Source organism: Medicago sativa, chromosome 5, assembly GCF_051527215.1.
Source record: "Medicago sativa cultivar Bolivia chromosome 5, Bolivia_mono, whole genome shotgun sequence".
NCBI classification, from domain to species: domain Eukaryota; kingdom Viridiplantae; phylum Streptophyta; class Magnoliopsida; order Fabales; family Fabaceae; genus Medicago; species Medicago sativa.
In genome coordinates this window covers 55,790,166-55,802,636 of record NC_140753.1, presented here as the reverse complement: position 1 = coordinate 55,802,636, position 12,471 = coordinate 55,790,166, and the positions used below count along the sequence as shown (strand labels likewise).

General features: G+C 32.3%; 1 long non-coding RNA gene across 1 annotated transcript; it reads left to right on the top strand.

Annotated features, from left to right (window-relative positions):
- Positions 1-278: 278 nt before the first annotated feature.
- LOC146923249 (uncharacterized) lies at positions 279-1,392 on the top strand. The gene is made up of 3 exons (XR_015012803.1): positions 279-493; positions 580-667; positions 750-1,392. It is a non-coding gene; the product is annotated as an uncharacterized LOC146923249 (long non-coding RNA).
- The last annotated feature ends 11,079 nt before the right edge of the window (positions 1,393-12,471 follow it).

The following is a 12,471-nucleotide window of genomic DNA, read 5'->3' as shown; positions in this document are numbered from 1 at the left end:
TGCAAAACAGCTTATTCAAAACAACTTATTTATACAAAACAACTTATTTGTGCAAAACAGCTATTTTGCACAAAATAAGCTATTTTGCACAAAATAAGCTATTTTGCACAAACAGCTTATTCGATTCCTAGGTCGCCGATCCCAAACGGAATTGCAGATCATCCCTATTCTTCTGATGTATGTGTGTATTGTAATTCGTGACAAGTTTGCGTGACTGTGAATTTGTAGAGATTTCAATTTTGAATTGCGGAACGCTATGCGTGAAATCATGTAGATTTATAATTATGAAGATGTGGTTACTGATTGCAAATCTCACAAGGTTGTTGTTAAAGGAGAAAAAGCGGATCCATTGAAGGTTCTTGAAAGAGTTTAGAGGAAGAGTCATAGACAAGTTGAGCTTCTTTCTCCGATCCCAAAACCACCTTCAGAACAAGAGAAAAAAATTGAAGAGAAAGAGAAACCTAAGCCAGAGGAAGAAAAGAAAGCTGAAGAGGTTAATTAATTATTTTTTTTCTTTTTAAATTTATCTGAATCTGTGATGGATCATTTTTATCATTTTTATTTTATTATATGGTGCAGCCTAAGGTTATGATAGTGATTCTGAAAGTTCACATGTATTGTGAAGCTTGTTCACAAGAAATCAAGAGACGCATTGAGAAAATCAAAGGTATGTTATTGTGTTCTGTTTTGATTGAAATTCATATTTTCTTCACTTTTATTTCATTCACTTGTTTTGGTTCAATTCTCAGGTCCCATCCTTTCAGGAATTTGTCAACTGTTACTACCGATGATTTTGTGTTTGAATTCGAATCTTGCTATGATTTTCAATTTTGGTTACATATAGATGATGGGTTTGATTGGTTTGGTGATGAAGTTTGCTGGAGATTTTCAAGTTCCTTTGCATTCTTGATTTTTGGAAGAAAAAGGACGACGTTGATTGTGAAAGGACGACGTTGAAGAGGAGGAGAATTGGGAGTAATGAGTTGGAGGGATTAGGGATTGATTTGAATTTGGGAAAATTGATGATGGACGTGGTTTGAGAAATTGTCGAAATCAAATTGGGAATTTTTCTGAGAATTGTGATTCTGTTGCTAAGAATTCAAAGTTGGTGCCTGAATCTGATGGTTTTGAAAATGTTCTGTTATAGTTAGAAAATTCCATATGTTTTTTATTTTTGATTGTGATATGCACCATGTTGGATCAAAGAAAACCATTAAGTACATCTAATGGTTTTGGAGTACAACTCACAGAAACCATACCCATAGCAAAACCATTAAACAATTAGTTTGGTTTCGTGTAGAACACTATCAAAACCATTAAACCACACTTATGGTTTCAGTAATAGTTTTTATTTAAAATCATTTGTCAATAATAATTTTCACTATTCTTTTATTTTATTTAGCATTTGACAATTATTTTTCTTTCACATACAAGTCTATTAAAACCATTAAAGCGCGATTATATTTAGACAAAGTCAGAAATTCGTTTTACAACGTAAGAAATAAAAGAGAGATGACGAGGCTTTACAAAAAAGTGGTTACTTATTGATTAATTCACATTAGGTTATAAGTGTGTACTATTAAGTGGTTACTTAATAATGATTTAAATGTTTATCACAATTTTTTTATTACAAAACCATTTTCACTGGAATTGGGAAATGATTCGATGTGAAATCTGTTGGTATAAGCTGGAATTCGGATTTGATGAATTATTGAGAATGTTGTGATGAATTGTGTTGTTTATGATCAATCCGGTTCGAATCTGGTGTTAGCATTACTCACGGAAACCATTTTCACTGCAAAATGGTTTTGGAGTCTAACTCACGGAAACCATTTTCACTGCAAAATGGTTTTGGAGTACAACTCACGGAAACCATTTCCACAGCAAAATGGTTTTGAAACCAACTCACAGAAACCATAGCCATAGCAAAACCATTAAACAATTATTTTGGTTTCTCATAGAAGACTATCAAAACCATTAAACCATAATTATGGTTTCAGTAATAATTTCAGTGTATAACATCTTAATCATTATTCAAAACCATCTAACAATAATAATTTCATTAAAAATCATTACACATTTATCTTGGTTTCACATACATGATTATCAAAACCATTAAACCATAATTATGGTTTCAGTAATAATTTCAGTGTATAACATGTTAAACAACGTTCTAGTAAAGAAACTCATAATCCATACTCATTTCTCTCTCTAACTCATAAAAAGCTTATTCAAAACAGCTTATTTTGTGCAAAATAGCTGTTTTGCACAAACAAGCTGTTTTGTATAAATAAGTTGTTTTGAATAAGCTGTTTTGCACAAATAAGCTATTTTATATAAATAAGTTGTTTCGAATAAGCTGTTTTGTATAAATAAGCTGTTTTGAATAAGCTGTTTTGCACAAATAAGCTGTTTTGTATAAATAAGTTGTTTTGAATAAGCTGTTTTGCACAAATAAGCTACTCCCTCCGTCCCGGAATAACTGACCCATTTTCTAAAAAAAAATGTCCCAAAATAACTGACTCATTTCAATTTTCAATACAACTTTCATCATTCTCAATACAATATAACACTAAATAATACTACTTTTATCATTCCCAATACAATATATTCCACTTTCCCCTTTATTTATACACTTTTCTTAATCTGTGTGAAAAACCAAAGTAGGTCAATTATACCGGGACGGAGGTAGTATTTTGTATAAATAAGTTGTTTCGAATAAGCTGTTTTGCATAAATAAGCTGTTTTGAATAAGTTGTTTTGCATAAATATGTTGTTTTGCATATATAAGTTGTTTTGAATAAGTTGTTTTTTAAAATGAAATCGGAATAAGGTGTTTTGTATAAATAAGCTGTTTTGCACAAATAAGCTGTTTTGTATAAATAAGTTGTTTTGAATAAGCTGTTTTGCACAAATAAGCTATTTTGTATAAATAAGTTGTTTCGAATAAGCTGTTTTGCATAAATAAGCTGTTTTGAATAAGTTGTTTTGCATAAATATGTTGTTTTGCATATATAAGTTGTTTTGAATAAGTTGTTTTTTAAAATGAAATCGGAATAAGCTGTTTTGTATAAATAAGTTGTTTTGCACAAATAAGATGTTTTGTATAAATAAGTTGTTTTGAATAAGCTGTTTTGCACAAATAAGCTATTTTGTATAAATAAGTTGTTTCGAATAAGCTGTTTTGCATAAATAAGTTGTTTTGAATAAGTTGTTTTGCATAAATATGTTGTTTTGCATATATAAGTTGTTTTGAATAAGTTGTTTTTTAAAATGAAATTGGAATAAGCTGTTTTGTATAAATAAGTTGTTTTGTATAAATAAGTTGTTTTGAATAAGCTGTTTTGCACAAATAAGCTATTTTGTATAAATAAGTTGTTTCGAATAAGCTGTTTTGCATAAATAAGCTGTTTTGAATAAGTTGTTTTGCATAAATATGTTGTTTTGCATAAATAAGTTGTTTTGAATAAGTTATTTTTTAAAATGAAATCGGAATAAGTTGTTTTGTATAAATAAGCTGTTTTGAATAAGCTGTTTTGCACAAATAAGTTGTTTTGTATAAATAAGTTGTTTTGAATAAGCTGTTTTGCACAAATAAGCTATTTTGTGTAAATAAGTTGTTTCGAATAAGCTGTTTTGCATAAATAAGCTGTTTTGAATAAGTTGTTTTGCATAAATATGCTGTTTTGCATAAATAAGTTGTTTTGAATAAGTTGTTTTTTAAAATGAAATCGGAATAAGCTGTTTTGTATAAATAAGCTGTTTTGCACAAATAAGCTGTTTTGTATAAATAAGTTGTTTCGAATAAGCTGTTTTGCATAAATAAGTTGTTTTGAATAAGTTGTTTTGCATAAATATGTTGTTTTGCATAAATAAGTTGTTTTGTATAAGTTATTTTTTAAAATGAAATCGGAATAAGCTGTTTTGTATAAACAAGCTGTTTTGCACAAATAAGTTGTTTTGCATAAATAAGTTGTTTTGAATAAGCGGTTTTAAAAAAAGTGATCCTAATAAGTTGTTTCGAATAAGTTGTTTTGCATAAATAAGTTGTTTTGAATAAGTTGCTTTTTAAAATGAGATCGGAATAAGCTGTTTTGCATAAATAAGTTGTTTTGAATAAGCGGTTTTTAAAAAATCATTCTAATAAGTTGTTTTGCATAAATAAACTATTTCGAATAAACTATTTTGCATAAATAAATTGTTAAGAAAAAAATTATAATATGGGGCTTTAATTTAGTGGGCTTGGGGGGAGCTTTTTTAAGTGAGCTTTGAAATTTGGGGCTCTATTGACACCTCTACTTATTAGAATTAAGCTTTCACTTGAGGTGTAGAAAGCAATTATGTTGGGTGTAGAAAGCAATTATGCACGGTGCATAAGGATCTCCTTATGCACCATAACCACACCCAACAAAGTGGTACAAACAAGCGAGGAATTATGGAAGAGAAAATGAAGATGAGTTTGTTAAATGCATTTGCATCTTTTAAACTGTTCTGGGAAAATTATTTATTTTTTCAATACAATGTTCCTGTTTTGAGGTTTTATATGATACTCTTGCTGATTAACATTTCTACTTTAGCAGCATAATCTTTCTTATTTTATCCTGAGATTAACATTTCTACAATAATAGATTATTTACCAGCTTTTCTAATAAATTTGACTGTAAGTCTGAATTGCTTATATAGTTTGTGTCATATATCACAACAAACTCTCAGGCCTTGTCAAATATATTGAATTTGCATTTCTTTTTGTCTTTTTTTTAATATGAATTGATGTCATTCATATTAAAGACTTCGCTAATCCATGATTTTACCATCCATGATTGCCCGAAACTTGAGTTGCCATCTCTTCCATCTGTTAATGACCTCCTTGCAGTTGAATGTAACTATGAGTTACTGAAGTCAATCTGTAGTTTCAATGGTCATAGCACTCTTTACCTTTGTGTTGGTAAAGAAATGAAATCTTTCCCATAGAGGATTTTGAGAACCGTTAAACCAAGCATATCTTATACTGTGATGAGCCTGAGTTTTTTCCGGAGAAAGTGTGGAAAGGTCTACGATTCGAACAATGGAAATTGCTTGGTATAAAGGATTGAAATCCTTGCAAGAAGGTATTCCACACCTCACTTCACTTGAGGTTCTGACTATTTATGTTTGTCCGGAGGATTAAATGAGCGATGCAACGAGGGAACATGGGTGTACTGGGATAAGATAGCACACATTCCAAAATTAGACATTCGTTAGAATTAAAATGAAGAAACAGACACTCTTGAAGAGCTTTGATTCAGCTTGTTTATGTTTCCTATTGTGCAGTAACAACCTTTTTTACTCTTGTCACTTCATTATGATCATGCAGTGCATGTTAGTTTCTGTAATGTTTTTCAATGATAAGTTCAATGTTAGGAAACATGGTATCCATGGATGAAGGAGAGAAAAACTTAACCAATTCTTTGTATTGATGGAAAAATGAATATTACACAATGAGAAAGTTATCCCACTTATGAGGAGGTTACAACTATATATACTAATAGGACTAATACTAGTAACTAAACTATATATCTCTAATATTCAAATCATCGTGTTTTCTTTTATTTCACACTCTTGCTACTTATTAGTTCGGTACATGAATATGTTCTTAATATCCATTTTTATTTGGGTTAAATTTATAATTTTCATCATAAGACCATCAATTAACACTAAGAATTAAGATTTGACAAGAAAACAAAGTGAATAGAATTCTGCTGTGATCTCTTAAAAACTCTGAAACACAGCCTAAGATTGAAATGCTGATTACTTCGATGGCGTCAAACCTATACTTGACTGTGAGTCTGACCATAATCTTCTGCAATGGCCAAAGCTGGTGTGTTTCTTTGTTGTGTGTGTGAAGATACATGACTATTCTTTCTCCTTGTCTTAGTTGATTTGAAAATCACTCTGAAAATGTAATTATGTCAGAAAATTAGAAATGCTTGTATATGTACCTTAATCAGCATTGTCCAAACTTTTCTGCAAATCTTCAATATCCTTTCCTATGGAGCACTTCCATGTTGAGTGCCCCGTGAAACAACTAAAGCTCAATATATAAAACATTCCTACTTCCAACATGGTATCAGAACCTACCAACAGCTTGTATCAATCCTAACATAGATGCATATAAGGTATGAAAGTCAGAAATCGACTTTACAACTGGACCGCCAAAGAGACTAATCGAGTAGCATATTGAATAATCCGAAAATCCGATTATTCAAACCTTGAACACATTCAAGTTCTCAACATTTCCTTCTTTTCATTATTAAATGGAAAAACATAATTAACTAACGGGTATATAAAGCTTTGAAGAAAATTAAGCAAACAATCAGGCTTTAATTGGTATCCAGGAAACAAGTCAGCCTCAAGCGAGAAAGATGTGAGGCTTACATGACTGTCTGGATTGGCAAAAGGAAAAACTAATTTAATCAAATATATATCATACCACAGGTCAGTTAGTAACTAAAAATGTCATGCTTTTAAAATTGTTACTAACTTAAATGTTTGAATGTATATCATACCACAGGTCAGTTAGTAACTAAAAATGTCATGCTTTTAAAATTGTTACTAACTTAAATGTTTGAATGTGTTTGGCATGAACAACTAGGTGTTTAGATAAATTTAGACAAGGGGCAAAATCAAATCATATATGCTATTTTAACCACTGTAAAAATGATGAGTTCAACTTTCTCCTTAGTTTTAATTCAATTAAAATAGTGAATAACATTGATGTTTACTAAGAAAACTATTAGTTGATCAAGCTAGTGTTAAAGGTGATTATATAATTGCAGTGTCTTTCTTAGGCTTAGGCCCTCTTTTATTTAAAAAATAAAAATAAAAATCGTGTAATTTCGGTATAGTTTCTTTTTTGGGTTTAGGCCCTCTCTTATTTTAAAATTAAAAATTCATTAAAGTTCAATATATATTTGTTGTAGAAGTATGTTTCCCGAATCAAACAAAACATTTTCCGTTATTTGATGGTAAGAAAACTATTTTTTAGAAAGAAAAAAATAATGAATTTGTGATCTTAATAAAAATAGAGGTAAAAAATTTCCTCCAATATCATCAGACAAAATAATTATTTCAAAATAGATAGATAAGGTTTAATATAACAATAACTATAACATTTTTATAACAGTTACTTTAGGAAAGTGTTAATGTGCCACACATTAGGTCATTGTAGTTTATATTTTTATGTTATATCTATGTGTATCTTTTTATTACTATAGGGATAAGTTTGCCATCCAATCTCAAGTGATGGGCATGCAAGTAGCACTGACATTTATTAATAATGCATGTTAAAAATATCTTTAGAATTGTAAAGAAACTATATGGTCCACATGATGACACACCTCAATCCATTTATATACAGCATACAATTTCATATCATCCAAACATTTTCTCCTTTTTCTTTTCCATCAAAACCCAATTGACTCCTCCAAATCCATTTGCCATATGCAATTGTTGGCTCAAAGCCAAAAAACATTACTGCGGTTGCAACATGAGGTATGCTTCTTGTGACCATGTTTTGTAGTTGTCCAATTAAAAATCCAACAAAGAAAACACCAAATTATAAGTTACATGTGCCTTTTTCCACTTCTCTTGTGTGCCATATAAAATTCATAAAGTTATTCAATAGACTTCTCAATTTCGCTTCTGATTGGATCGTAACTTCTAATCAACTGTTTTTGTATGTAAAATATGATCGGATCGTAACTCTCAATCGGCTTTTTTCAATTAAGTGAGTAATTTTTATGTGTCTATTGATCAACCATCCAAAACAGCTATGAAACATAGGGGCCCACTTTGTTTTGCCCACTCCTTAAAATAGATACCACAAGGTGGAATCTTGTTAGATATGTGGGGTTTAATTGTCTTTTGATACATCTTGTTGTCATTGGCTTGCTTTAGGATTTATGCTATAAGACATGAACTCAACAAATATTTGATTCCTAAGTGTGATAACCGGAAGTCTATGAGGGGTCCGAGGCCTATCTCCCCATGTAATGTTGTCCATAAAATAATGTCTAAATTAAGTTCTTGCAAGTCAATGTGAGCAAATATGTATCTGGAAGTGGGTCTACTTTTTGTTCAAATAGATACATATTGGATAACACCTACAAAAATTGAATTAGAGAAATATAGAGGTCATAAGTTCAACTCTATCACTAACAAACTAACATGTGAGACACTTACCACTTAAATAAAAGCTTATGTGGTTGCATCAAGAAAGACTATTACTCTCAGTCATCCTACAATATTTATCGTATTTGACTATTTTACATATATTAAAAAACAATTATAAAGTAATAAAAAAATGAGAAACAATTATAAATGAAGAGAGAGAGAGAGAGAGAGAGAGAGAGAGAGAGAGAGAGAGAGAGAGAGAGAGAGAGAGAGAGAGAGAGAGAGAGAGAGAGAGAGAGAGAGAGAGAGAGAGAGAATGGTGATTTTACTCAATTATCTATAACTAATGTGTATGTCAATTATCATAATTTTTTTTTAAGGAATGTCAATTATCGTAAATGAAAAGTAAAGGATAATATTGTAATTTTTTTTCTTCTTTTTGAGATAATAATATCTTAAAAGTTATGGACATAACATTAATTAGATGATATAATTAGAGAATAAGCAATTAAAGTTGCATTAAAAATTAAAAATGATAACCACTATTTTTTAACAAATGTGACTTATATGGGACATGATGAGGACTGATGTTTCTTTTAGAAGGGTGATCTTTTGAGGTGAGTAGTGGCGATGAGTGTTATGGATATCGTTTTTCAATGGTCAGCTCAGGTAGGAGTCAGTTCTGGTGGTGATGTTTATTTTGATGGGTGTTTTTCTTATGGGTGTTGAAGGTAGGGTTTGGTTAGGTGTTGTGTGTAGGGGTGTCTTTGTTGGTGTTTATTTTCGAGTGTTCCGCCTATATACGACGCCTCTAGTTTGTACTCCCGGAATCACCGGTCTCTGTTCGTATTGTGTCGGGATCTAATTTTTAAAAATTTTGCTATGACACACACACACACACACACACACCCACACACACACACACACACACACGCACGCACGCACCCGCACACGCGCGCGCGCGCACACGCGCGCGCACACACACATATGGGACATGAGTAATTTTAGAAGATTTGATACTTTCGTAGTATAAATGGTTTCACAAGAGCTCAAGGATAGGATAGTATAAATTTTTAGGTTCAAAATGTATTAGGCACTGGAAAGTATTTGCGACTTCCATCTTTGATTGGGAGAAAAATAAATCTACCTCTAGATTCATTACACATAGAGTTTGATACAAAATTCATTCTTAGAGTGGAAAATGCCTTCTCATGATTTATGCATAGTTTAGTATTTGAGATTTCCATCTTTGAATTGGGAGAAATAAGAAATCTACCTTGAGATTCATTACACATAGAGTTTGACACACAATTAATTCTTTAAGAATGGAAAATGCCTTCTCATGATTTCTTCAAAGTTTGACACAAAATTAATTATTGGAATGGAAAATATCGTGTTTTTTTGCCTTGAAAGGTTGGCGTATGTGATACTACATCATGTTCTTGAATTTTAAGAGACAATGTTAACAACAACAAAAAAATGTCTTGAGGATTTTAAAATAGTGAGTAGGTATTTATAACACATACCTTTAAAATTTCAAAGAACATTATGGGTTTAAAATGTAATTTTAAATAGGGTTAATTATGTTTCTAGTCCCTATAAAATAGCGACCTTGTAAGTTTAGTCCCTACTTAATTTTAATAGCATTTTTATTCCTTAATTTTGTTTTTCTGCACTGAGTATTAGTCCCTACTCAATTCAAATTTGTTTAATTTATGCTTAAACTCTTAAATTTTTGAACAATTTTTTGCAGACATGTTTAGAACATTACTAAAAGTTCGTCCGCAAAAAATTATAGCAAAATTTGATTTCTACATCCAGATTTTATTACTTTTTATCTTTAACTTTTGTCGTTTTAAAAAATTCATATTTAATTCATTTCATGTCAGAAAATTCTAAATTTTAGTAAACGAACCTTTCATAGTGTTCTAATCTTGTCTCAAAAAAATCGTTCAAAAATTTAAGAGTTTAAGGATAATTAATCAATCTTTGTTTTAGCAGGGACTAAAATTATAAGTAAATTTTTTTCAATTTGTGAAAAAAATTGGAACAAGAATAGCCCAAGTTGCGCTTCCTTCACCGCCACCCCCTTCACCGGTCTCCACACCTCAGACATCCGTATCTTCATCTCCTTAAGTCGAACTTGACGGTTGACAAGAAAACGTCCCACCAAACATAGGCGAGGATCATGTTCAGAACTATCTTCCTCTTCAATGTCGAAACTCAGTTCCTCATCATCACTTAGTGACAAGTCTTCGAAATTTATCTCAGTCATCGTACCCACGCTTGAAAGAAAACCAACACCACAAACTCTTACAAGAACAGAAACGCAAAAGCTCTCACAACGGAGAGAAAACCGTCAGCAACCGGAAACCTTAATCGAGCAATTTAGAAAACCAGAAGCAATCGCAAAAGCCTATCGAAAGCGATAGTGAAAGAAGAAGCACTAAAAGCATCGCAGAAGTGAGAATCACAATCGCGTTTGTGTTGTTGCAGAATCACAATCACTTTACCTACTGAATTGTATCGCAAACGCATTTGTTGTTTTATGGAAATCGCAATCGCTTTTTTGGCCAAGATTAAAACCGCAATCGCATATTTGCACGTTTCTCTATCGCGTTTTTTTTTCTCAATCGCAGAGTCGCAGAATCGTACCCGTTAATTTACAAGAAGTAAGTTAGATTTGAGAAGAATTGCAAAAAAGAAGCTGAAGAAGAAGGTGAACCTTAGAATCACACTACTGTTCTCAATCGCATAGCAGAAGGGTGAACTTCGTAATCCTTATTTTTCAGTCGCTAATCGTATTCAAGTGTATTCAATCATGATAAACAGCGGAGGTAGTATTACGAAGAGAATAATGAGTTTAATTTATATAAGAAATGTACACATAGATTTAACGATGCATTGCCACAAAATTTAATGAGTTAAAACACATGAGTATGTGGCACACGCTGATTGTGTATAAGTGGCCACATGGCATTTGATGTGGCAATTAAAAAACAGATTTATAAATTTGGAAAATTATTTTTCAGAAATTAAAATTAAACATATTTATTTTAATTAACCATAAATAGAGAAAAGGGGGGAAAATTGAAACTACAAATATCTTGTCAGACCATTCAAATGAGCCTAATTCCAACTACTCCCTCCATTTCAAAATACATGTCCAATTTTTGCAATGTGCACTATTCACTTGACTTACTTTGACCATACTTTTTAACTAATGTATAAATACAAATATTAGCATGTAAGATGTTGTTTGATTTGTTTCGACAAATATTTTCAAAATATTAAACTTTTAAATTTTTTTACTTTAGATAATTAAAGATATTAACGGTCAAAATTGTGCATTGGCATATGTGAAGTGGTTGACTTAGACACGTATTTTGAAACGGGAGGAGTAAACATTAGAGGAGCAATGCAAGGAGGGAACATGGGAGGACTTGAACAACATAGCAAAGACCATTCACATGATAAACAGGTGTTTGTGCTTTCTGGCTAGTCACATTTCTGACTTGATTGTGTTTCTTACAGGATATTGGTCCAATAACAATCTCTTGGTACTCTTTTTGCAGGATATGCCACTTCTGTTTTTCCACATAGGTAAGTTTTGATTATTTTATTTAATTTCATTTTCTTATTTGTTATCTGTTAAGTAAATATCCCTCTTTCACAGGCTTGCTGCCATTAGGGCTCTTCAGGTTCATGGCTTCATTTCGATGATTGACTGCAATCTTTAGTCTGAACAAATTTTAAAGCTTCTTGTTTGTCTCTTGTACATCGTTCTGCTGAGTTGTCTGATATCTTGTTTGGATTTCATCAAGTGCTTAATTTACTCTTGGGTGTCTTAGTATGTTGTTTGTAGACCTAAGAAATAAGGGGGGTTGGGGGTGAGGGACCTTCGTCAGGTGAACCTTGCCCTGTTGGCCAAGTGGCGGCGGCGCTTCCTCTTGGGGGACGGTGGGCTGTGGTATGATATTCTCAAGGCCCGTTATGAGGTTTGTCAACCTTCTTCTCACCTTGGTGGTTGGCCTTCTAGCCTGCATGGGGCGTCCTCCTGGTGGACCCATATCTCTCTGTTGGGAGGGGACAGAGAGGACCCTGGGGACTGGTTCTCTAAGGGGGTGATTAGAGTCGTCGGGGATGGTCGTTCGACCAATTTCTGGCATGACCCTTGGTGTGGTCCCGTTCCCCTTCGGGTGAGATTCAATCGGCTCTTTAACTTATCTCTCCAGCCGGATGGGAAAGTGGGGGATCTTGGGGCCTCGGAGGGGGGTGTCTGGGTTTGGGATCTGATCTGGAGGAGAACTCTGTTTGTGT